Source organism: Xenopus tropicalis, chromosome 2 (assembly GCF_000004195.4).
Source record: "Xenopus tropicalis strain Nigerian chromosome 2, UCB_Xtro_10.0, whole genome shotgun sequence".
In the NCBI taxonomy this organism is placed as follows: domain Eukaryota; kingdom Metazoa; phylum Chordata; class Amphibia; order Anura; family Pipidae; genus Xenopus; species Xenopus tropicalis.
Window position 1 is genome coordinate 119,120,933 of NC_030678.2, and position 27,261 is coordinate 119,148,193.

Here is a 27,261-nt window from a genome sequence, read left to right on the forward strand (position 1 = left end):
AATCCAAGTCCATTTCTTACTTCTTTAGTTACATGGGAGTAGGAGAAACATTAGATTACCTAAAAACAGTGCTAATGTGTAGCGTTGGCTCTTTCTGAAAGCTCAGACTCAGGCACGGTGCACTAAGATGGATGCCTACACATCAATAATAACTAAAAAAAATTGTTGGTTTAAGAATAAAATTTTAAATGGTAGAGTGAATTATTTGCTATCTAAACAGTGTAATTTAGAAATAAAAAAGTACACCATAAAAATCATGAGAATATCCCTTTAAGCACTGGTCCTCTGATCCCCTCTTTTCTACAGCTCTGTGTAGATGCACTGACATACACGGTTTGGCCTAAGTAAAGCTTCATGGAGCATAGATTGGGCTGAACTAGAGCAATCACTTAACGTGTTTTTGGCTTATCTCCTAGAATCACAAATATTTAGTGAGACAATCTTACGTATCACTTACATACAAAAAACAGAGTTTTTCATCAAAAAAGGATGCTATTGGTGGGCTAGAAAAGTATAAACATATGCTTACCATCATTTAGAGATAAGTAATTAACTTAAATCATTTACCATATGAATGATTATTTTTGGTAAGCACATGTTGGGAAAACCTTGAACAAGAACATTTATGTGCAGTCATTCTTCTGTGGAAATTAATTCTTAATACATTTAATTGGGTGCCCTAGTGCAGTGCCTACAAACAGCTTCTGTTTCAGCACTATTTACAGTACTTGCCAAATCAATGGAACTCCATGCATCCTCAGACTAAAAGTGCTCCAAGTACTAAAGGCTACTATGCATATAAATTGTATAATATTTGTGTGAATTTGACTTATTGGGCTGCAAACGTAAACTGGTTTTAGAACTCCTGAAGTTATTCCTGAATGTTACAAATTATTATATACATCTCAGAGGAGCAATACGTTTTTAAAAAGGGATGCTATTTCTATTCAAGGCATAAGCTATTCAGGTTAAATAGTCTAATTGAAAAGTTTTAGCTAATTAAAAGGTTCTCAGGTGTTGAGAATTATTTTGCTCAGCAGGAGGCTTCCACAAGATGTGTAAAACCTGCATGCTTCATAGGATATAGGACACTACCTGAGGTTACGTGTGCAGCATCTTTAGAAACAGAGCATCATGTCTGTCAGGCTAAACTATCAGAATAAAATCATGTTACCAGGGATTAATTATATATCTGTTAACAATAGAACTGCAGGAGAAAATTAGTTCATTTTCAAATTCATTAAATCATGTTGGCATTGTTAAATGGAAATTTTTTCTGACAACTTTATTTGAGATGAGACAGTAAGTGCTAATGAAATTCTAATCAACACGTTTAATGAATACTGTGCATGTGTGAGCCTAGACAGGATTCAACAGGTCGGTAAGCTGAAAAAATGTGTTGTATAAAGGAGTTAATTTTTGTTCCTGGCAGCAATTACAAATTATTCTTTTGTTAACTCTTGTGGTTGGTAGACGGTATAAGCAAAACAGCACTCCAGAATTAGCAGTGTGTTAAATTACAACCCTGGGATTGACTCTTAATAAAAGCTAGCTTTGCCAAGGAACTAGGGCCGTCAGTAAAATTTCCATCTTCCAAGATGATAAAGTCACCTCACACAGGGATCAATGCAAGTCTAACTTTTCTATCATAAAATTGCAGAACCACTACCTAATTGGGTCCTGTTACTGTATAACCTTACTCCTATTATTCCAAAAGAAACAAAAATGACAAAATAAAGCAATTCAAACTTTTGCTAAAGATCTGATAAGCTGGAACATGGATGTAAACAGTATTGGGTCATTGCCCTGTCCCTAAGTAATACAGTTGCAGCAGCTTGCCACCAAATACCTGTTTCACTTTTGTGTCATGACTTAAATATTCATAACTGCATGGACACTAGATTACATGATACTAAATTACATATTATCACCCAAACTAAGCCTTTCCTATATAAACATAATAACTTCCAGCAGCAAGGGATCAAAAGACAATTTGGTGAGATATTATACAGATTAAGTAAAGTTTCATTCCCAGTGAAGTTATTGCCATACCATATTGTGGTATGTGTGACAAAACAAATTTGCTCCATTCTGAAAATATGTGCCAAGCACTACCAAACTTCCTTTAGGTAAAGTTACATGAAAATAGATGGAGTAACCCTTTCTATTTTTTTGTTCCTTGCCCCTACCCTAACTTTTCTTTGAGCTGCATTTTATGTCTATACATGATATATACACTGTCCTTCCTAGGTGTTCTTTTGGATTTCTAAGGGGTGCCAGTGGGCACAAGGCAAAGTACAGTCACATGCCACATTACTCTGATGGCCAGGCATAAATGACAAGTTCTCTGTGCATCCTTATACAAAATTTCCACCCATGTGTTACCTTTAGTGACAAACAAACATTTTGCAATGAAAAAAATGTACTGAAAAAAACAACACAAAATAAGTCCATTGACTTCAATGCATTTGGAGTGAGAGAAAACTTGACAAGAAAAATCCCTTGACTTCATAGCAATTGAAATGACAAATGCAATGCAAGTGACTGATCTGGCCAAATTTACTTAAACCATACAAAATGAAAGGGATTGATCAATGCATAATCCCAGGATCCCTGCTATATTGAAATTGTCATGGGTGCAAATGCAAATATTTTCAAAAATGGGTTTTAATTACAAAGTTATGACATTAAAATCGTCAAGTCACCATAACATGCCAGAATAACATGAAATTGGATGTATTGTAGATCAATAAAGTGGACTGTGTGGAATTCTTTGCTGCAATCCAAGTTCTAACCTACAAATCATGGCTTATGAACCATTTTGGCCTGCTTTGTAATCCTAAATGACCAGCAGGTTAAATAGAATTTTAAAGGTTTAAAGCACTGGGCAGGTTAAAACCGAATTAGTGTTTTTTCTTACTGATTAAAACATTAGTTAGAACGCAGGTCAAACACAAGCCCTGTATGTTTAACTTATCTTGTAGAGAAGTGCATATTGCCCTTTTAAAATCCAATACTCCAACAGTACTGTAATTAAATAAATAGATCCAAATGCACAAAAATCAAGTTCTAAGTCTGTTTTTACATTAGATGATTCATTTATAATTTGGTTTAGCAGCAGGAGAAGATGCTAGGGGGTTTGATATCCACACAGGGGAAACCAGTGAATGACTGTTACATAATGACATGCCAATAATGGTAGCTGAAAGTATAAAGTTTAGTAGGAGATTATTGATCATGGAAGTAAACTCAGTCTTTTGAATCAATCAAGCTTACTTATCTTAATTATAAAGTTTCTGCACTTTGGGACTGCATGCCTTCAATGTGAAGTGAAAAAGTTGTTACACATATTTTATTGTTATAATTTTTATCAAAATCTTTAACCGCAAGTAATTTGTTTAAGCGAGTACTAACCCCTCTTTTGTACATGTGTAACTAATAGCCCCTACAGCAGAGGGCCACCCTCCCTAACTGTATCCATGCCCGCATCTGGTAGACCCAAGCTTCCCCTGTAGCAGCTATGGAACTGCAGAGTTGCCAGTAGTCATGTCACATCCTGTTTCTGTCTCCCTGGTCAGAGCTACAGTACTTCCACTACACAAGCCCCGGTGCCAGAAGCATATGACATGCAGAATATGGCGGACAGCTTTCTACGCACGAACACGTAATCTGCCGTTCAACAATTGTCCCCACCCTTCGCATGCGCAGACGCGCCAACGCACGAACGCTCAGACGAACCCGCCCTCCGCGCATGCGCAGTCCAGCAGACACGTTGCTCCGTATTGGAGAAAATTGTGATGCGGTGGGGCATATATATATATATATATATATATAGGCAAGAATGGTACGTGCCTAGTGTGGCAGATATGGGGGGTGAGATATAATAAAAAAAAAGCAAAACAAAACGCAGATGCACAAACAAAGTTGCTGCTGTAGGGGAAGGGGTTCTTTTGGCGATCACTGCAAATTAACTGGTTGAATGGGGGGGAGGGGTGCGGGCAAAAAGAACGTGTATCGCAATGGTGAGAGATTAAAAGCAAAAGAAAGAGACAGTAACCACATATGTAAACAGAAAACCACCCAAAGTAAAGAATGGAGAAAGGAAAATGACCTGATGATACAGGAATGAAGCTTTAAGAGAAAATAGGGTAAACTAATATTGCCTACTGTAGTTACAAAGCCCTAATTCTGATAAGACCAAGACCTTTTCATGATTTTAGAATTCAGACTTTATACTTAAGCCAAACTTTTGTGTGCCTCTTCATCCCTATATTATGTGAAAGGACCCAAGGTGGGCACACATCTCCACAAATATGTCACCAATTGATTTCTAAAGTTAACAGCTTTGTACAGTGTTCAGGATTAAACCTGTCTTCCCAGGCAGATTTGATCCAGGTTGTTTTGTTTATATGGATGGAAATACTTCACTATTTAAGTAGTGCTACAGATCCTAAATTGGAAAGGCATTGGAGCTTTTGACTGGCCCATTGTAGGGCTTTTTTCTTCTTGAACTACTCAGTTGTTTCATTGACCTTGTGTTTATTATCCTGCTGGAAGATGTTGATGTTTTATCTAAGCTTTGATTTTTTTTTACTGACTGAAACAGATTCTCTTGCAATATTTTCCTGTATATTCTACCATCCATCTTCTGTATTATGAATGTGTCCAATCCCTGCTGATGAAAAACAACCCCAAAGCATGATGGCCAGAATACTGCAGCAATAAGTAAAACATAATGTGTTCTATAACACTGACTTGAATGGGAGGCACCAAAGAACCAATTACTTAAACAAACCAAAAAATGCTAAAATATTTCTAGAGTTATATTTCTAGACAGCAGATGAAAACTACTTAGAACTGTTTGAGGTTTAAAGCAATAAAGTAATTTGTGTTCCCAAACAAAATGCCAGAGATACAATGTGGTGGTTCCAAAATAGTGATGAGCAAATCTGACTTGTTTCACTCCACTGAAAAATTTACAAAACTGCTAAAAAAAATTCACAAAACGACAAAACATTTGCAAAATGTGGCTACCGCATGACTATTTTGATGCTCTGTAAGGCTACAGTTTTACTGTTATTGTTACTTTTTATAGCCTATTTTTTCATTCAGGTCCTCTTCTATTTCTATACCAATCTCTCCAGATAATTTGAACCCTAGCAACCAGATAGCTGCTGAAACTCCAAAATGATGAGCTGATGAACAAAAACGGAAATAAATAAGAAAAACTACAAATAATACAAAATGAAGACCAATTGCAAATTGTCTCAGACTATTACTCTCTACATCATACTTAAAGGAGAAGGAAAGGCTAATAAAGAGTTAATCTCAAGCTGAAGGCATACCTTCAGTTGTCTCAATAGTGCCCTTAAGTCTCCCCATATTTCTCCCGTTCAGATGATCAGAAGCCAGACAGGAAGAAAAAAGGCTGAGCTGTGTAAAGAAAGTTCCCATAATGCCTCACTCCTGCACAGACACCCAGACCAAGTGTACATGCTCAGTTAGTTAGACTATGGGGCTGATTTACTTACCCACGAACGGGTCGAATGGAGTCCGATTGCGTTTTTTTCGTAATGATCGGTATTTTGCGATTTTTTCGTATGTTTTGCGATTTTTTCGGATTCTTTACGAATTTTTCGTTACCAATACGATTTTTGCGTAAAAACGCGAGTTTTCCTATCCATTACGAAAGTTGCGTAAAAAGTTGCGCATTTTTCGTAGCGTTAAAACTTACGCGAAAAGTTGCGCATTTTTCGTAGCGTTAAGTTTTAACTGAGATTTGCGGAAATTGCACCACCGCGTGTGCCATCCCACCGGCAATTTACATTTTCGCCAGTGGGATGTCATCGGGAGATTAGAAGCCCGCAACAAGGGAGATTTGTTGCGGGCGACTAATCTCCCTCGTGTGCCAGAGCCCTTAAAGTTAACTCAGGAGAACAACTACTTTAATAAAAAAACACATGATTTTTGAATTTTAGTGCTTTGAAATATAAAGGACAGAAAATGCATTTTAGAGTACAATTTTTTATTTATTAAAATGACAGAATTGGTCAAGGTCTGAATATTTTTGGAAGGCTATTTATCATTTCCTTTATCAGAAGGCAAATTAGACTGCCTTTGAATGCATAACATTGTTGGTAAAGCTAATGGGCTGATGAATGACATTAGGACACCATCCAGCTACATATTTATTTTTCTAGCCACAGTAATGTGTTAAATGTAGATATTACTTTGACTATTTTCTCTGTTGCATTTCTTTTGACATATTTTGTATTTAGTTCTATGATCCTGAAGCATAATCAACTGGTCATAAAGGTAAAATGATTATATATCTTTTTTAATTTAAAATGTTATATATAAAAGACAGATTTACTAAAACTCTATTTCAAATGTTTTTCTTTTTTAAAAATTTGAATAAACTCATTTCCACGAATGTCCTCTCAAATTAGTGACATCAGGCAGCATTTGTTAATTGATACTGCCTGGCCCTTGGCTCCTAAGAATTAAATACTCCTTGCAGTTAAACATAATGCTACTTCATCTGATGGACATATTAAATAAATAGCAATTTTATTAAGCAATGTAGATGTTCCCCATTCTTCAGATCAGTAGGAATCTAATTCTATAATAGCACCTGTCATGTGCCTCATGCCCCACAATAGCCAGAAACAGGATGCTAGTATGGATGAGCATTAGTAGGTGAAGCCTCTCTATATTTGGTGTTTAAATGGACACAATTTTGTAAATTGAGATTCTGCTCCTTTTGTAAACAAATCCTATGATGCTTTTATTATCCAACAAAATTATCATCAGACAAGATTATAGTATGGTCACAGAAACAGAGGATCATGTTGAATACTTCAGGGGGAAGGTGCTGGAGATAAGGTATAAGAGAAGGGACTAATTAAGGTTGATCTAATACAATAAGAAATATTAAAAGAAAATGGAAGACAGTTAAAAATGAAATATGAATAGAAGGTAAATCCCAAAACTAATCAGAACTAAAATAAATGAACTGAAGATTGGACTGCATGCATTGGGCATTTGTGGGAATACTGAATCTAAAACATAAAGAGTTGTCATGACAGCAGCTATAGCATAACTATATAAATCTCCAAACAATAATAAGGAGACCTCCATTCCCCAATAGGCAGCTCATGGGAAAGAAATGTGAACAATGTACTTGAGTGAAATTGTACTAAGAGACATGCCGTATGCTTGTGTAGATGAAACATTGCTGCGGCAAAGTTATATTTAATTATTTGTCTTTGATCTGAATTATGAAGGAGCATAAACAAGAAAAATGGATGGAAGTAGTGAAATTTTGTACAGAGTGACTGGGTTGCTATTTATGGTTTATACTTAGGCAGCAGGAAAAAACAACAAACTTATGAGAGCAGCCAATGACCAATGAGTCTTTTTATTCACAGTGAGTAGAGTGGCATGGCACTATGCCATGATGGGTATCAGTAGTACATCTCAAACACATAATTGCAGGAATTAAATGAAAAACACAAAGACCATGTATACTAGCACAAGCTATAATAGGTGTTAAAGTGTATATAGACATAAGCAATCAATGAGATGACCTTATGTCATATTAGGAGTGACCCCACAGAAGCACACATACCTCTCACAGAATACCTCTCAGTATTCCTCTGCTGCTTATTAATAACTATAAAAAAATAGGGGAACTGCACTTCTTACAGCAGAAACGGAGATTTTTTTAAGAATAAATAAAGCTTTCAAGAAACAAGCATTTGCTGAATATATGCACCACCTATTGTCAGACTATAGCAGAAAAGGAAAATAGACAGTGCTCATATATAGATTATTTTTTTTTTTAATTTTAACTGTTCAAACTTTGACAAAATACACAGCATTAACAAACATATAAAATGGCTAATTTTCTTTACTAATGGGTAGGGGCAAGAACATAGTCCTTTATATTTACAATTACAATTGCACAGAAAATCTAGAACAGGCTGCAGAACATAGTGCTCAATGGCACAAGTAAGCCCTGTTCTATGTAGAGAACTGAATAATCAAATTCATTTGTGTGAAACTGTGCAGTATTTGAGGTGAAATAGGCATCTCCAGATTAACACCCTACTTTTAATTGCAAAAGCAGTTTTGCCATGTGCACAATTTTTTAATGAACTGCAAAAAAAATGAACACGAAAATGCATTTGGAGTAAGAAAAAACTTGAAACAAAGCCTACTGACTTTAATGAATTTGGACTAAGAAAAAACTTCTTTTAACTTAACTTTTAACACAGCTCCCACAATGCATTTCTCATTCACAGTCATAATGATCACGATTTGTGCTGCATCTGCTTAAAGGGGCCTCATGGAACATTGCACTAAAATAACGTAATGGTTATCAGTTTTTCATTTACTATTAGTGTAGGGATATATGATTATTGCTCTCAGCACACAAGTGACTTTTTCATATGAACAGATTCTGTTAACATATTAGGGGGGGGTCTTTGCAAAGCGTTGTTTACCCATACTGCACATATGTGGCCAATGAGTTAAAACCAGACAGTTGGGATTGTGCCTTTTTACAAATCTGACATATTTGTGGTCAGTGGGGTTTGCATCTATTGCAAGTTTGCTGCATCTATTGACAAAGCCCCCAGTTGGAACCCTGGAATTACTGTCATTTTAAGGGTGCTGGTAGCTCTATGGTTCCCTGTTTGAACTCATCAGACTGGGCATGCACATATACAGGCAAGTGCCAAAAGCATGTTTATTATCCTGTAAGCTTTGAAATTCAGAAAGACCATTTCCCATAGAGTCTATTTTATGCAAATAATTCTAATTCTTAAAGGTGATTTCACATTTCTTTGTATTAATAAAACAATACCTTGTACTTTATGGTAACAAAACTGCATGAGTTCATAGTGGAGACAAACAATCCTATTGGGTTTATTTAATTATTAGAAAAGGTGATTTCTCTTTTCTCTGTAGTAATAAAACAGTAGCTTGTACCTGTACGTGATGGTAACTAAGCTGCATGAGCCCCAAAATATAAACATTAAAAAAAACAATAGGATTGTTTGCCTCCAGTGTGGGCTCATGCAGCTTAGTTACCATCACAAGCTGCATGAGCCCACACTGGAGGCAAACAATCCTATTGGGTTTTTTTAATGTTTATATTTTTAGCAGGCTTAAGGTACAGTATGCCATACAGAAAGATCCCTTATTCAGAAAATCACAGTTCCTAAAAATTCCATTATAGATAATATATCCTATACCTGTACCTAATAATGTAACAGATCAGCTTCTAGTACCAAGGTAATCCTGTGGGTAGATCGCCACATATGAACATTTCCTGTTTATTTATAATACATTTTGGTTAAAAGGGTTCACCAGCTAAAAAACATTTTTTTTTTGCATACTAAAAGAAAGACTAATGCTAAAAAACTTGCCAATACACAGTAATTTGAACATTTCAGTGGTTGTAAACAACCTAATCCAATAACAGGCAAATGCCGTAGGCAGGGAATCCAAATTAGGGATACACTGAAACCATTTGTTTGGGTTCGGCCGAATCCACCGTAAGGGACCTAAAGCATTTTGCAAATTTTTGGCAAAGCAAAATAAGACAGATTCGCTCATCACTATTCAGGGGGGGGGGGGTCTCCTCTCGTATCCAGCTCTTCCCCTTCTCTGGCATGTCCATATACAATGCATGAGCTTTTATCTGCTGTCTCACTGCAGCTCAATAGATTCTCACTAACCTGTCCACACACACACACACTCCAGCTCCCTTACTGGTGCACCATCGCCTAGTGCACCAGTAAGGGGCTTTTCCCCAAATACTCACTCAAAATGAGCCTTAAATTGTTCTACTGCAGTGGAAAGGATTGCTGATCAATGTTGGTGTATTTATAAACTTTATGCAAAGGACATTGGGCGCATGTTGTTACTTATCAACACTGTATATGGACTTGACAATTTTGTATGGTATGTAAGCAGATATATAAGTGTCGTAACAGGTAACTGTCGTGTTACATCCTCATATTTGTGTTCATACAAAACAAAGGGAAGTGTGAAATGTGACTTTGGAGGGCTTTGAAATAGGAAATGAAAGGAAATGAGCTTCACTATAGTAAACAACAACAATATCTGAAAGCATTATATCACGTTACACAACAAGCTATTATAGTACAGTGGTAGGTTATTCTGTTAATAATTCAACAGTATTGCTGTTTCAGTTTCTTTATATACAAAATGACTTAATTTCTGAAAACATGATTTAAATTGGCTACCATGATCTCAATTTCTTCATATTTCCATTTCAACATGTAAAATTGAGGAACTCTCTATTAATAACAGAGCAGATAAAGAATATGAAGGTTAAACAATTATTTTCTCTATCTCTATCGCCATACACAACACTGTTTTCATTACTCCTGGCATCTATTATGCACTCAGATGATTGCCCCTTGCTGCACTCATATAACTAGGAACTTTGCAAGTGTTTAACTGCTTTGGATATGAAAAAGGCAACATAATACTAATGTTAAATTACATTTTATTATGATAACTTATGGTACATGTATTTTTATTAATAAAATACATTTTATACAACTCTTTTTAACACTGTTAGGGGCACATTTACTTAGCAATTTTGAGAAAAAGTCATTTTTTTTATTTCTAGATATTTTTGAGATTTAATAATGGGATTTTGCCAGTGCTCGAAAAATTAAATTTTTTTTTTTAAATTTGTTTCCCAATAAATTATTTTTTTTCTAAAATAACTCTCTTAATTCATGATTTATTAATGTTTTGTTCACTTTTTATTTGGCAAAAAAAAAATTAGGCAGGTACCGTTGAGTCCAAAAGGAATAGAATAGTCAGTTACAGCCTGTCCTTGACACATTTTTAAGGGGAAATTAATCCCATCATTGTTTTCTATTTCTATATGATATAATTTGGGGCATGTTATCTTGTTATAATTATGTGTTATACATGTTTACTGATGTTCCATAAGGACATATATGCATATTACACCATTCATTAAGAGGTGATAAATACAACATGGAAGGGCCCCTCCTTCTACTGTTGCCTCTTTGTTTTTATAAGAATTTTTATGTTTGGTAGCGTGGAAATAAAGGATTTTGCTTTAACTAACTTGTTGCCTCAGTGATCAAAGCAGGCGTTAAGTCCCATTCAAATTCAGGTTCAATAGTATAGCTTAGGAACAGGCAGAACCAGGAATAGAGAAGTGACTTCTGTTTGAGCTAACACTTCTCTCCATGGGAAATAGAATCAATGATTCCCCTTGAAGGACTGCAGAAAGTGCATGAGAGGTAAGAATGCTGTAATTGCTTAATCCAGAAGCCTCACAAGTTTAATGTCACCCCCATACAAGGAACAGTCCTATGCCTGATCATATTTAGATATCATGCAGGGGAAAATAATACAATTAAATACTCAGTTGATGGTGGAGAATAAAATGTTTAACTACTCTTAATTTAACCTTTTTCACCCTTCTCTCAAACTGAGTTTAAGAATTCCCTTTTTAGACTGGAGACTTGAAGTATAAGTGAGGCAATGGAAGCAAGAGAGCATCTTAACACACAGTAGGCCTCCAGAAAATGCTAAAGCAGAGTTACAGTACAGATAACAGGCTGATTGCAGTAAGACAGTAAAAAAGCAAGATTTAGGGGATTATCATTGTATCTTATATGAATTAAATGGTGACTGTAAGCATGCTATGAAGAAAAGGGTATATTGCTAAGTTTAAAACCAGATGGAATAGATAAAAAGTACAAGAGACTGGTCATATTTAGAGTAGGTCATGTACAGATGAAGTAAACTACAAACTCCATATTTGGCTCAGATGACTCAGATGAATGTAATTAGAAAAGTTGCCAATTAAAAGTTATTTCTGAGGGATGGGATGTATAAAGCCCCACAAAAGCCATAGGTATCAAGAAAGTGCACAAAACACTCCATTTAACCACTCAAGCACTATGCATTGTAATTAAACATAGATTGTAGTTATCTAAGTGGGATAATGTGCCGAGTGGGATGTCTTAGTACTGCCTTTGTGCAATAGTGGCAATATTTCCCCATGAAAAAGAACTCTTGGATGCATTACATCACATGGGCTCATTGTGCGTGCCAATAAAAAAAAAGTTAAACATGGCAAGATTGTGTAGATGAACAAAAGGAAAACAAATAAACACACAGATGATCTTTGGGCAGCAGTATGATATATATTTATAACCTGTTGAAAATAAAATCTGATTGTAGACAACAAAGCACAAATTCTGGCTTAGCCAAAAGTTTGAGAAAATAAATTAAACATAGTTGAGGAAATAACAACTTAGCCATGGCTACTTTAAACATTCTAAAAATGTATATGGGAACCCAGTTGTATTCTGTTCTAAGACAAAGCTTCAGAATAGCTGGCAGAAGACATATTGCATTATGACATGCAGTTGTATTAAATATAAAAGCCTATTTAACCAATTTTCTTGCTTATTTGACCCTCCATCAAAACTATGCATAATTCTTTGTATTCGCCTAAAACATTGTTGATAACTTTCTGCCTCAGATGAATGTTTTATAACTCATAATATTTCAAAATACCCATTTCTAGAAACATTGCTATATTAAATCTTACTAATAATGTAGTAGTCTGGAGCAATCATTATTGAGTTGTCATCATAGTCTATGGGATATAAATCTAAACAAATACTCATAGCATAAAGAATTTTCCTTATTAAAACCACCTTAACATTTATTACTTTAGTTTGTGACTTTTCTTTGTTTTCAGTTATTTTTGTATTTCCTTTTTTCTGCAATATCAATTTATGTATGCTTTAAATGATTCTATAACTACACATGTGTGTGCATTGGGATTTGCTATATTATTGACTAAATATTGTGTATCAGACTGGTACAAATAAATGAATATTAATAATATATAAAAATGTGGTTTGTTTGCTTTATATGTATCAAGGTATCATGTAGTATAAAGGTGCTATTGTTGCAAAACTTGGATGTTTGTTGAAAATAGTTTATAATGTAAATAGATTTCTTGATTGGTTGCAAACCATTATAATAATAATAATAATAATAATACAACAAAAAACCTTTTTGATATTTCAAATTCAGAGCAAATCAGTGCATATTCTTCTTTTTGTGACTGACTAATTTGGGAAACTGTACTGTGGCTGTTCCCTATCCAACTAGTACATGGTAATTATATTTTAAGAAGTGCAGGCCTACTTGGCAATTTTTGCATATCTACATAGAAACCTGAGTAGTCTTAAGAAAAAATAATTTCTAAATTGATGTATGTAGATTTGTGCACATGATATATGAACTTTGGTAAGCAGTCTTAATTATTATAAATAAGATATTCTGCGTTTTTCTTTAACACATACATGGTAAGAATTAAGCTGGCCATACACCTTGAGGTGGGTGATGTTGGATTAATCTGATCTTTCAGGGCCAAATGATTGGATAACATTGAAGGGATGCAGGTTGTAGGGATGAGCATCAAAGCAATCCCAGATATCTGTCAAGACAGGCCTTTCTAACATTCAGCAGCTTTTATTGGGCTGCGTAAGGCCACCATTATTTATTAGTTCTGGATGCAAACAAAAGAACACCAGTGGGCACAAAACTGGGCACCTTAGTACTTATGTACAGAGCACTTACATCCAGGGCATTGCTGCACAGCACTGTTGGTTGTTGCAAGAAAGTAGCATGGCTAAAGCACTGTTAGTCAATTTCACAAGACTTATCAACATCCCATTGCCTTTAAAAACATTGCCAGGATATATGCTTGACCCTAGGACCAAGTATACTACCTGTTATAACACAGACTGCTAATGTCTAAAGCCACATGAGTTCCCAGTTGCTTTGGGAGCCTTTTGACTTTTTTGTTAACCTATTCTGTAGTTGGCATGAGTGACTGAGGAAAAACCTTTATTATAACATAATGGTTTTATAGACCTTATTAATCCAAGAAAACCTTTCTGGATAGGAATTTAATTTACAAATAAAAATACTAACCCACAGACTACCACTATACTTTACTGTAGGGCTCTGTCTGCCTTATTTGCTATGCAGTAAAATTAGACAGTTGGTATAGGATCTAAATTATTTTGTGTAGCACTGTATATACAGTATGGTATGGATTATAGATGGTAACACTCAGTCAATGTTTTTCCTCTTAGTTCTGATGAACTCCTATTATTAACAGAAATAGCCATTTGCTATAATTGTATTGCATTGTTGTTCAAAAACACACAGTATTTAAATGTTTTTTTCATTCTGCGCATGTATTGCGTGTGCTGTAATCTATGTTTTATTTATTTATTTATTTTAATTGGCTTTTAAGGACTGTGTCTAAGTAAATAAGGAATTCATTCAGAATGCTGGGCATACTGCCATATACTGGACCAAGGGACTAATAAAAATCATTAGCAATACATAAATTTCATCCATTCTACTTTCCTAAACATGTGCAAATGTTCAATATGTTAAAGTACAGAAGTCTTTTTGTGGTATACCTCACCAAGTGTTGGCTTTTTATTTCAATGAATCCATTTTATCTTTTCATTTGCTATTAACTGGTCGCCCTTCAATAAAGTAACTAATATATGACATGTATGGCCATGCTTATGTAAATTACAGATAACTTACACAGGACCATAGCTAATTTATCAGTACTTAAAAATGACATATTGCCATGTTCACAAGTTAAGTTTTAAGAATAAATTTGCCTTATTATTGTATAAAATTGGCTGTATAGCAGAGGTTTGGATCTAAGCTTTTTGATAAGCAATTGTCATGTCAAAATATATAAAGATAATAATGTTGAATTCAATATACTGCTTTGAGTAATGTAATAAGCATAAATGAAAAAATGACATGTTTATCATTTCCTGTTTTGTTTTCCATTTTTAGTTTTTTCCATTTTTACAGGTTTCAATAAAGAGATAAATAAAGGAGAAAAAAGAAATAATGAACATTGCAATTGTGAGCACTCGAGTGGAAATTATATACTGGGTGACTGTGACCAAAGAAATATGTCAAAAGGCAAGTTTTCCCTTTAAGTTCTCCATTGTAAGAGATGTAAGCATCAGTGAAAGTGTAGCTAAACAGAGAATGTTTTCTCTGTTTAAAGAGTTTTGCTATCAGGTTCTGGAAACTGTTCCGGGAAGGAACAGGCAGGCCAACCACTACATTCTACTGTCCTGAGGAAAGGTATTTAATTGTAGGGAGAATGTGTGTAAAGTCTTTCTGGGCATAGATTTTCCCAGGTTTGTAATTCAATATATATTTGTAGGTCCTGTTCCCATTTTGTAAGTTCTGTTGGTTTTCTATTATGTTAGTTTTGGAGGAGAATTTATATATCAGACTTATGTCTTTCTCATTTTGACTAGCTTATCCTCTTTCCTGTATTATCGTTTTTCCTGCGCACAATTTGGTGGTATGTATTTTATGAATGTATTTGATTTATTTAATATGTGATGACTAAATTAAGCTTAATCTATAATGTATTCATTCTGTAATATAATATATTCATTTATTAAAGAGACTTTTTTTGTTAATACCACTGTGCTTTGAAACGTTTTTTTGTGTGCAAGCCCATTCTACAAAAAGTGTACACAGTATGCTAAGTTACCTTATATGGGGGTAATTTTGGGTTTTTTTGCACCAAACTTTAAAGCATGGACATATTCTAATAATAATATTGATGTTTTTTTTTTTACAGTTTATTACGGTTTAATAATGACCTTGCCGTTTTTTTCTGGCTTAAAAATAATGTCTTTTTTGTCCTCTGGTGAAACAAAACAATAATATTTTAGCACAGATTCGTAGACATTTTCGCCACTAGCAAAAAGCAAATTGAATCTAGAATCTGATATTAAGTTATATAGGAATTGATAACATTTTTCAAAAGTGTCTGCTAAATGTCACTGTGAAATGGCAAAATGTTGCTGAAATTTAGCCTAAAGTTTATGGGCGTTTTCCTTGCATTTTTTTTCTTGTGCCAAGTGCATTTAGGTCAGTTGGTATTTTTTAATGATTTTTTTCAAGTAAAAGAAAAAAAAAAAAAAATTTCCAGAAACATAAGGTGAAATTCTAGCACAGACTTTTTAATTTTTTTACCACAAATTTCACTGCGAATCCATGACAGTTGAAAAAATTAACTCATCCCATGTTAATCTTTTTATTTTCTATTATCTTTTGTTAATGCAGTAGTATTATTTGTCTAGTCGGCCCTCATTGTTTCTGTACTATATCAAATTTGCTGCTTTAGCTTTGTGAGTTGGGCTCATATCTCCTTCAGTTATTGGGTTTGCTTGGGGTGTATCATGGAAAAATAAATCTAAAATTTATAGAATAGTGAGTTTTTCAGCCACCAAGGAGGGGTAAGAGATTAATGTTTTTCTTTGATTGCTGGGTCTGGATCTGTCCGGGTTGCTATGCCATTAACAGATTGTACTTTTTTTGCTAATGTGTATATGTAGGAAATAGAGTATATTATAAGGAGTTGTTGTTAAGCACTTTTTATGGTTCAAATAGACTGTTTGTCTAGGCATTTAGAAAAATATTTGGCTCTCCTAATTTATTACTTGTATTATTTATAAAGTGAACTAGGTGAAGGGTTTCTGTCCTTACAGCAGTATATTACAATAGGATGCCCTGTGTAGTTGTTACCTGCCTAATGCAGTTATTTTGATTATCACTGGGGACATAGACTTTCGTCAAAGTATTGTATATCATTTCTGATTTCTCTGAGCACTGTGGATTTTTTTTTGTTATTGACAAGACAATGCCTAATTTTTTGGCATTAGCTGAGACTGCTGCTATGTAATTATTGTTTTGGAGGGAAATTCAGTCATTGTTCCTGAATCCAGTTTTGTCATCTTTTTGCAGCTAGATGATCTAGAAGAACTGTTTTATTTTAAAAGCTCAGCCAGTTTATATTCTTATTTGTAATGTATGAACTTTTGTCTTTTTATTCTTATTTTTAACCTTTTATTCTTTTATTTTTGGTGATCCCAATGGGCCAATAAAAGGGCAGCCATTTGGGGGTTTTAACCTTGAAAGCAAGCAAGTTGCATGTTACACTCAGTCCCTTTGTTAAATGTATATTGAAGCAGTAGAATTCTTAATTGAATAAGATAAAAGTAAGTGTAGGGCTTGCCAGACCGGGGATGACTTTAGTTGGCCAGCTTGAAGTATATTGCAATATATGGACAAACAATCCCTGTTTTGCTTAAAGGGGGGGGGGGCATTCCCTGTTTGCTTAATGCACAGATTGTCTTAATGTCCTATATATATTGACAATGGGTGAGTGCAAAGGACCTCTTGTTGTTGTCTATATGGTTTTTGTTCTTTTTTGAGATGAAAAGGGCAAGCAGGGAAACTGAAGCTTTTGCTGCAAAATGTTTCTGTAGTTACACAGCAGTGTCTCAAAATGCTCTCTTGAGCACATTTGGTATTAAAAAATCTAACATTACAGTTCTGGAAAACTCTAAAGCAGCGATCCCCAACCAGTGGCTTGTGAGCAACATGTTGCTCACCAACCCCTTGGATGTTGCTCTCAGTGCCCCAAACCAGGTAGTTATTTTTGAATGCCTGACTTAGTGGAAAGTTTTGCTTAAATAAACAATAAACAAGATTTACTACCAAATAAAGCCTCCTGTAAGCTGATAGTGTGCATAGAGGCTACCTAATAACCAATCTTAGCCATTATTTGGCACCTCCATTAATTTTTATAATCCTTGTGTTGCTCCCCAAGTTTTTTTCCATTTGACTGTGGCTCACAAGTAAGAAAGGTTGAAGACAGTCCTAAAGGACTGTAATTCTTCCAACGCAAAGGCTTGAAAACATTTAATTTAGATTACATTTAAAATTTTGATTATTTTACAGTAGCTATTAACATTTCTATATTTTTGTAATAATTCAGAATGCATCAACAATATATTCTACTGAGAGACTACTTCCAACACTTTGGTGTTTTCAAACTACACAATATTACATTTATACAAAGGACAAGGCAAGTTTTCCTCATAAAAATATAACAACACTAAAAATATAGTGCATATAAAGTGCAAAACTGGAGAACGTTCAGTGCTAAGTAACCTATTTCATACAAATATATCTCCTCTTCTTTGATCTTTCCATATTTGAGTTTTTACATACGAAATGTGTGACTTTTCATATTTGCCTCATTCAGGAAAACCTATATGACAGCTTATATAGCATATATAAATTCATGGCATGCAGAGAATGCATATTTTCTGCCCTTGCTCTGCCCTCTTACATACAGTCTATATAAATATGAACAGCTGCACAGTATATTAAATGGGATTAACATTAAAAATAAAGCATTTTTTGCAAAAGAATGTTCTTAAAAAATATATATAGTAGCTGAAATCAAACCATTGGAGGTAAGTTTGTATTGAAGAACATACGTCATGAATGTTTGGAAAATACATAGCCATGAAACTCAGTACAGGTATAGGACCCATTATCCAGAATGCTCGGGCTTACGGATAAGGGTTCTTTTCATAATTTGGATCTCCATACCTTAAGTCTGCTAAAAAATCAATAAAACATAAATTAACCCCAATAGGATTGTTTTGCATTCAATAAGGATTATTTATATCTTAGTTGGGATCAATTATATGGTACAGGTATGGGATCCCTTATCTGGAAACCCGATATCCAGAAAGCTCCGAATTACGGAAAGCCTGTCTCCCATAGACTCCATTATAAGCAAATAATTCAGATTTTAAAAATGTATTTCCTTTTTCTCTGTAAAAAAAAACAGTGCTTTGTATTTGATCCAAACTAAGATATACTTAATCCTTACTGGATGCAAAATAATCTTATTGAGTTTAATTAATGTTTTATTTATTTTTTAATAGACTTAAGGTATGAAGATCCAAATTACGGAAAGACCCCTTATCCGGAATACCCTTGGTCCCGGGCATTCTGGATAATGGGTCCTATACCTGTACTGTTTTATTACTACAGAAAAAAGGAAATCAGTTTTAAAATTCTGAATTATTTAATTAAAATGGAGTCTATGGGAGACAGGCTTTCCATAATTCAGAGCTTTTTGGATAACGGGTATCCGAATAAGGGGTCTGATACCAGTATTACCAAAAGTGTCGTAAAGAAAGGTGAAATGCAAAGCTGAAGTTGTTGAGTAGTTGGACCAATAATACTTTAGCTGCTAGTAAAGTCTTCTGATTTTTTTTCTGCAAAGCAATGCTTCTTATATAACAATTATTGCTGCTAAGAACATGCCAAAGAGCAAAGTAATGGGAATTTCATGTAGATTAAAATATGCCACTGCTCCCGAGACATTGCAAAAAAAGCTAAAAGAATCATTCTCATCTATGTGACAGATGGTAAGGAACTTTTATAATTGACAGACATTAAAAAAAGTCATAACAATGCAAACTAAAAAATATTATGCTGTTTTTAAAAAGTATGTTATCCTTATCAATTAAAAAAAATAGTCCATAAATTGATTTAATACCAATAACCATATTCATTTAGAATAATAAAATTATTTTTATTTCTCAACATTTAGGCCTACATGATGTAAACTTTGTAGAACAAGGAAGTTGCTGAGCTCAATAATAAATAGTTAGTTGTGCCTATGTTTTCATACAGTGCAGTGCAGTCTAAATCCATGCTGATAGCGAAACAATAATTTTTGAGTGCATATTTATATATATTTTTTTAGAAGAATTAGGCTAGATGTTCCAATAGCAACATTTTAAGAAACATCTGCCATTTGCAATGAAGCACACACACAGTTCTGTCCATTTTGGTGAACATGATGCCATCACACTGCAGTAGATGCAGCCCAATTGTATCAAAAGAATCGCCACTTGACGCTGGAATTCTGGGGAAAAAACTCGGCATTACAGGGGGCAAAACATATGGAGATTGCACTCCCTATCCATCCAGAAGCTCCATAAAATTCCAGAACCTACTGGGACAGAATACCAAAAAACTCCCCCAAAAACCCATTAATTTCTACTGATGATGCTACCAGTTAACTCTTTTACTCCCAAGAGTGGACACTGGCAGTTACAGTTCTGTAATAGACGGAACTGAGTTTTTGCTAACCCTGCCCTACTTCTGCTGTCCTTGAACTGAACACTGACTGCACTGTGGCTAGTTCTGGAACTTATCAGGACAATAGCAAGAAACTGTAAAAAGAAGTAATTGTAGTAAAAAACCCACAAATAAGATATTGTACAATCATCGTGCCACATTTGGTTCCATGCCTGTGTTATAAATATTCATTCAAATTTTTTGTGTGTGGCTCATATCTGTATGAATAATCAGTTTCTCTGAAAATGGTTTAAAATACCTTCTTGCTGTTGCAGTCCTACAAGAATCCTTATGTACATAAAATCATAAAATTATGATTAGCTATAATTTAATGACTTTAGGCTAAAATCATAGCAATTATCAGTGTACATTTTAAGTATTTAATTGGATTACTTGTTTTATGATGTTGGTATTATTACTGCTCTTATGAAGCTTTTACGCCATACACATGGAATGCCCTGTGGGTTACGCAAGGCAAAATTTATATTTAATTTCTGTTTCTAACCAATTTCCTGTCTTACTGTAGGCAACTTGCATTATTGCATTTGGTTTTAATATACAGTATGAATGTTCATATTCCTTTCAAGACAAAGTAAAAAGTCAAGATAGTTTAATCGTCATTTCTCTCTGTTTATGAAAGTGAATATTGTACATGTAAGAAGTTAATTGAGTTGACTTGAGATGAGTATTGAAATGGTCTTTCAGAAGATATGTATGGCATTATCTATCAATCAATGCAACACAGTGGAAAATTTATCTGTGTGCACGGCATCATTTAACCCTTCCAAATCCGAAATAGCATATGCTAATTCAGATTCGGTTTGATATTTGGCTGAATCCCTTACGATGGATTCTGGTGCTCGGCCGAATCAGAAAAACTGGTTCGGTGCAATCCTAGTGTAAACCTTTAGTATAGAGCTACAGTAAGTGGTTGGCTTTTTAGCAAGTGAGGAAATATGGGGGTATTGAATATAGCTCTTAGTACAAGTTGATCGCCCTCTGAGGCAAATTTGCAAGGCTACAAAAGGCTTTTTTTTTCACCTTCCTCTGGATCAACTAGCAGCTAGGCATGTTTCATACAGAAATAAAAGACTGATGGACTTGATGAATGTTTGTTTTTTTCAACCTATGTTACTATGCTGCAGTATGTGTCAGGTTGGATAATGTATTAATACACTATAATTTGTACTATTAATCTCGATTGATAAAGTGCCAACATATTCTGCAGTGCTTTGCAGAGAATACACATCCTTCCTGGCCCCAGTGGCAGTTAGTCAACCTGCCTGTGTATTTTTGGGAGGAAACTCACACAAACACAGGGAAAACGTACAAACGCCACTGTGAGTCTGTCCTGCCTGTAGCACATGGTTACCATAGTCTACAGCTATGTTACAAGAGCTTTTTGCACAAACCATAGATAAAAAGGAAACTTTTTCCCATTAATTTTGCACAAACTCGGTTATCAACTGGCAAGCAATGTAGCAGCCTTGTGTGCTCTCTTTTACTTTAGGGGCCTTTCCCATTGGGAAGGAAAACTATAAAAACTACATACTGTTTTCTCTCTTTTTTTTGTACAACCCAATTTTTTTCAATATTAATTTTGTGTATTTTCCACCAAGATATAGGACTCCCCCATGTAATAAAAGGCACTAAGTTTGCCTATGTGATCAGAAAATGCTACCTGCTGATTGGTTGCTATAGGTGATTAGACCAGTAGCAAACTCTCCACCTTTTATTATATTTTCCCTTAAATTAAAAAAAAAAATCCAATTATGTATATGAACATGGACAACATTTCAGAAAAAAATGTATTATATGTGTAAAAATACAATTGATTTGCAAATCGCTATGTCTCCCCTCCTCCACGTGCCTAGACCACATGATGGGAGGCACTAGTCACATTCCTTTTCTGTCGACTACCCCTAGCCCAGACCCTTGTGGCTGCACTGGCTCATCCTCCCTTGTTTGTTCGTGCGCAAACAACTACAAGTGAATGATCAAGTATGGTCTGACAAACACATACCCAGAAAGTATGTGACATTCAGAGATCCTGACACTCTGGTGCCACTCAGGATATAATGTATATACAGGTATAGGACCCATTATCCAGAATGCTCGGGACCAAGGGTATTCCAGATAAGGGGTCTTTCTGTAATTTGGATTTCCATACCATAAGTCTACTAAAGAATCAATAAAACATTAATTAAACCCTATGGGATTGTTTTGCATCCAATAATGATTATTTATATCTTAGTTGGGATCAATTACATGGTACCATTTTATTACTACATAGAAAAAGGAAATCAGTTTTAAAATTCTGAATTATTTGATTAAAATGGAGTCTATGGGAGACGGGCATTCCGTAATTTGGAGCTTTCTGGATAACGGGTTTCTGGATAAGGGATCCCATACCTGTACTGTATATAGACTGACTGGGGACAATATGGTGGGTAACAGTGGTAAAAAGGGCCATGAGCTGTCAACTATAATATAATTATTGAAATAATAGGTCAGAGGCAAAGTCTAAACAACAGGCCAGGATAATGGAAAGGTGGAAGGTATAGGCAGATTCTGATAAACTTGTAAAAGGTCAAAACCAGGTAATCCACAGCAGAGACTAAAGGTGGCCATACATGGTGCAATGTGCTCATTTGGAGAGGTAGCCAAACAGTGGATCGTCACCCAATATGCCCACCCATGGTGGGCGATATTGGGTTAGTTTGATTGTTTGTCCCTAGGGCTAAATTATCAAATTAAAATGCCATGAACGTATATGGGCTGCCGGGCCAGTCTGCCGGGCCAATCTGACGGAAGTCAAATCTGCCCAATCAAGATCTGGACAATTTTATGCCAGATATCAGTCAAGTAGGCCTGTCAACAGTGCCCATACACGGGCAGATAAGCTGTCGAATCGTTCTAAAAGGGAGATAGAAAGGTAAAAATCACACCTTTCAAATTCATACTGTGTAATTATAGGAGTCATTTACGACCACAAGTTCAATTAGAAAATTGCTATTTTGAGCATAATCACCATTTTTTCCCCAGTGCTGTATTTTCCAAAGAATTCCAGCATCACTGCAGTCAGCAGGGGTGAAGAGAATTTTTAACACAACTGCTGCAGGAAAAATTTGTGTGACTACAACTGCACTAGAGATTGTACATGACCCCTTATGTCTACTCAGACTAACAAACTTTAAAGCTTTTGTAAAAATACTGCTTTTGATAAAATGTCTAAAAATACATTTTACAGCAATTCTCCCCCCATGTAGCATTATGTGTCATGTATGTTTGGGGTTTCTTACCAGTCTGATGCCCAATATGCATAGGATTATCAAAGTATGTGGTATTTAGAGAGCCCCCCAAAAAATAGGCCATCTACAGTTTCATATGTGGTAAAAGCTCCAAAAACTCCCAAGGAACTCGAAAAATTCCAAAGAACCACACATTTTTGGAATGTACGCATTCTGGCAAATCTAAAACTGGTAAATTTGGCTTTTTGCTCTAAACTAAACTGTAAAGCTTTGCTTAACTTGACAGTTTACAAAAAATTTGACATATCTTCAAATAACAAGGACATTACCTGAAACAGTAAGATGGAGACTGGCACTGCAGGAGGGACCTAGATTGCAGCAGAAAACCATGGTATGGCTCAGGGTGCCTTCAGGAAGTGTCCAAACTGCACCTGTTACCAAGTGTCTTCTGAGAAAGCCATGTTTTGTCACTGTCAAACAAAAGGCATGATGGTCTCTTATTGCTAAACGTGAGGAAGAAAAATATATCAATATAGCCCAGTATTATACCATCACATACCTATTTAATATAAGAACCACATATAATAACAATGTAAAACAAACAAACATCTATTATTTATTTGTAATATACTTGTCTATTTTATTTGTAAAATACATTCAACACAATGGTATAAGGTATGTATTTTAGTACTCAATAGATGCAAACATAATGGCACAGGTAAAGTAGTTCTTTATAAAGGAAAGGCATTATTAGGGCTTGTGCTTACAATTACATGAATTAGTCTTAAAAGCTTTAAATCTTCAAAAAGAGAAATAAGTCATCAAAATATTTAGCAATTCCTCTAGCCTTCCTATTCTACTTTTTTATGGACAACCCCTCTAATGTCAATGACTAATTTAATACGATTTCTAGTCCATCAACCCTTCCAACTGCACTATTCCATTCTCAATGAATCCTTCAAATACTCACTAACTTTGCCCAGGAACAGTAACCTATAGCAACCAATAAGAAATTTGCTTTTAAACAGGTGACCCGTAAATTCTTTCGGGTGATTAGTTACTATGGGTTACTGCACCTGGGTAAATTTAGGGGCAGATTTATCAAAATGTGACTTTAGAAATTAATACTTAAAAACTCACCCAAGTTCTGTTTATTGCTATGGGATTTTTAAAAGCATATTTATCAAATGGTTTACTCTATTGATAAATACACATCTAAAATCTCTTAGGGATGAATGAGCTTTTATGTGTTATGCTCTAAAATCACATTTTGATAAATCAGCCCCTTAGTGTCTTATTACATAACCCCATAAATGTATATCATATTGTTTCAAAATACAAAGAATATGTACTTTAAAAATTTAAGTTATTAGTTTTAGTCTGTGACATGTATATATGTCTTGCTCTTTTCATGGTTTACCACAAATATGGGTAGCTTGTGTATTACAATAAATCATACAAAGACTAAAAGGATGTCTGTATTGTTTCACTGAATGTTGAAATAAATGTACCATATGATTGGCAGCGTTTAATCACCACCTTGCCTATCAAGCCAGCCAAATGTATAATTGTTTTTGAATACTTTTTGCAAATATTATTCAGCATTTTTACATGTTCCTCCCATTTGAATCCAGTCAAACTTTAATCCAAATTTCTTTTAACCATCCAAGCAATTTGACATAGTTTATATTGTGTAAATAGTTTGTATTGCTATTTATGCATGATGCAATTTTTACAACCACAACATTAATATGTACTACTTAATAAATCATTGCATTCACTTTTTGAAAATTGCCGAAAAGCCGAACTTAAACATTAAAGTCGGCTTTTCACTCTACTGCGCATGCGCCCACCGCTGGCATTCCAGCAACGGAAGCCGGAAGAAGGAAGCGATCCGCTCCAGGTGCCCCGGGCTGGTGCTGTTTTCTCCTAACAGGGGCACCAGCCCGGGGTACGAGGTAAGCGGTTAAAGTCACTTGGGGGTGCCTAACATTTTGGCACCCCCAAGTGATTTTGCCTTTCGTTTCCCTTTAATGCTGCTAATAAAGAAGAAAAATCCAACTGAACTAAAACTTTTCCTATAACCTTGTTATGTGACACTACTTCTCCTTGGCATCAGTCCCAAGGCTTGTGCTACCAAACCCCCTTCCAGCAAAATTCAGTCAAATACAATGTATGAATGAAATGGAGAATGGTATTCAGGGTGAAAGTAATATATGTACTGTATGAAACCCAAGAAAGTGTATATCAATTAGTGAAAGAATACAATTACATACAGCATATGCATTAAATAAACTTTATTTTCATAATAGGAAACATCTTTGTAATAGGACACATTTTCGCTCCCAGTTTGGAGCGGTACCACCAGGAAAACACAAAGATACACATTAAATCTCCAGTAAGAAATGCACTGCTATCATAGTAGATGTTCCGTATTTTCCAGCGTACAAGACGACTGGGCGTATAAGACGACCCCCAACTTTTGCAGTTAAAATATCCTCAATCTCCCCCCCCCGCAGCGTCCTAAAGCTCGTCCTCCCCAACATCATCCAGCTCCCCCTAGCGTCCTCCCCAACATGCTCCAGCTCCCCCCAACATCCTCCCCCACATACTTCATCTCCCCCCAACATCCTCCCCCACATATTTCAACTCCCCCACATCCTCCCCCACATACTTCAGCTCCCCCACATACTTCAGTTCCCCCAAGTGTCCTCCACCACCCCTGCTTCATCCGGCTTTGAAGGAACGGCTTTATCCACCACCCCTCACGCTCGTCTGGTGCTTCCTCCGGCTGCTTAGGTTGCGCCCCGTGCGCGCTGACGTGACGCGTATGGACAGGACACAACCAATAAAATTAACCGCTGACCCCTTTAAAGCGTTACAGGCTCATTGGTGGTCAGCAGTTAATTCTATTGGTTGCGCCCTGTGCATACGCATCACGTCAGCACGCACGGGGCGCAACCTAAGCAGCCGGATGAAGCACCAGACGAAAAAATTTTCGTTTCCTTTTTCTCTGTAGTAATAAAACAGTACCTTGTAATTGATCTCAACTAAGATATAAATATCCTTATTGGATGCAAAACAATCCTATTGGGTTTAATTAATGTTTTATTGATTTTTTTAGTAGACTTAAGGTATGGAGATCCAAATTACGGAAAGACCCCTTATCCGGAATAGGCTTGGTCCCGAGCATTCTGGATAACGGGTCCTATACCTATACTTAATTCAAAATCACAATATCTTTACAGCTTATTTAAATAGCTAAATGGGGGGGTCATCTCCTTGATGTTTCACAATTTACCAAAATCAAAGCTGCAGAGCTAATAAAAGGATAAATCAATCAAAAAATGTATAGCTTTTTTATAACCAAATGCCAGCCACTGCGAACACAGTGGGCATGTGGAAGACATCAAATAACACCATAGATGAAATGGCCAAATGACAAAATATTTACACTTTTTTTTTTATAAGAATAAACAGTGCTTTATTGAAATTTATATATGTAGCTGACAGAACTTAAATGTCACAAGGCAAATGTGCCTGAAACAGGGAGGGAGGGAGATGCGGCTCTGGACACACTGACAGAAGGAGGGGGAGCGCAGCGCAGAAGTTGCCGGGAAGAGGAGGAGTGAGCAAGAGGGTTGCATTTTTTCGCGGGAACAGAGCTTAAGAAATACAGAAATGAGGGTTCCCCCGCATTAGGTAACATTGTGTTAATATTAACATAATCCCTGTGAATTTACTGCCTGTTAACAATCTGATAGGGTGTTAATGCTTGGTGTCAGTGTTAACAGCCCACAGTACAAAACTGAGTTTGATTTCTGAAAGCAGTTAAACACATTCAAATAATTTTATTCACTGATCATAGCAGTAAACACTCTGA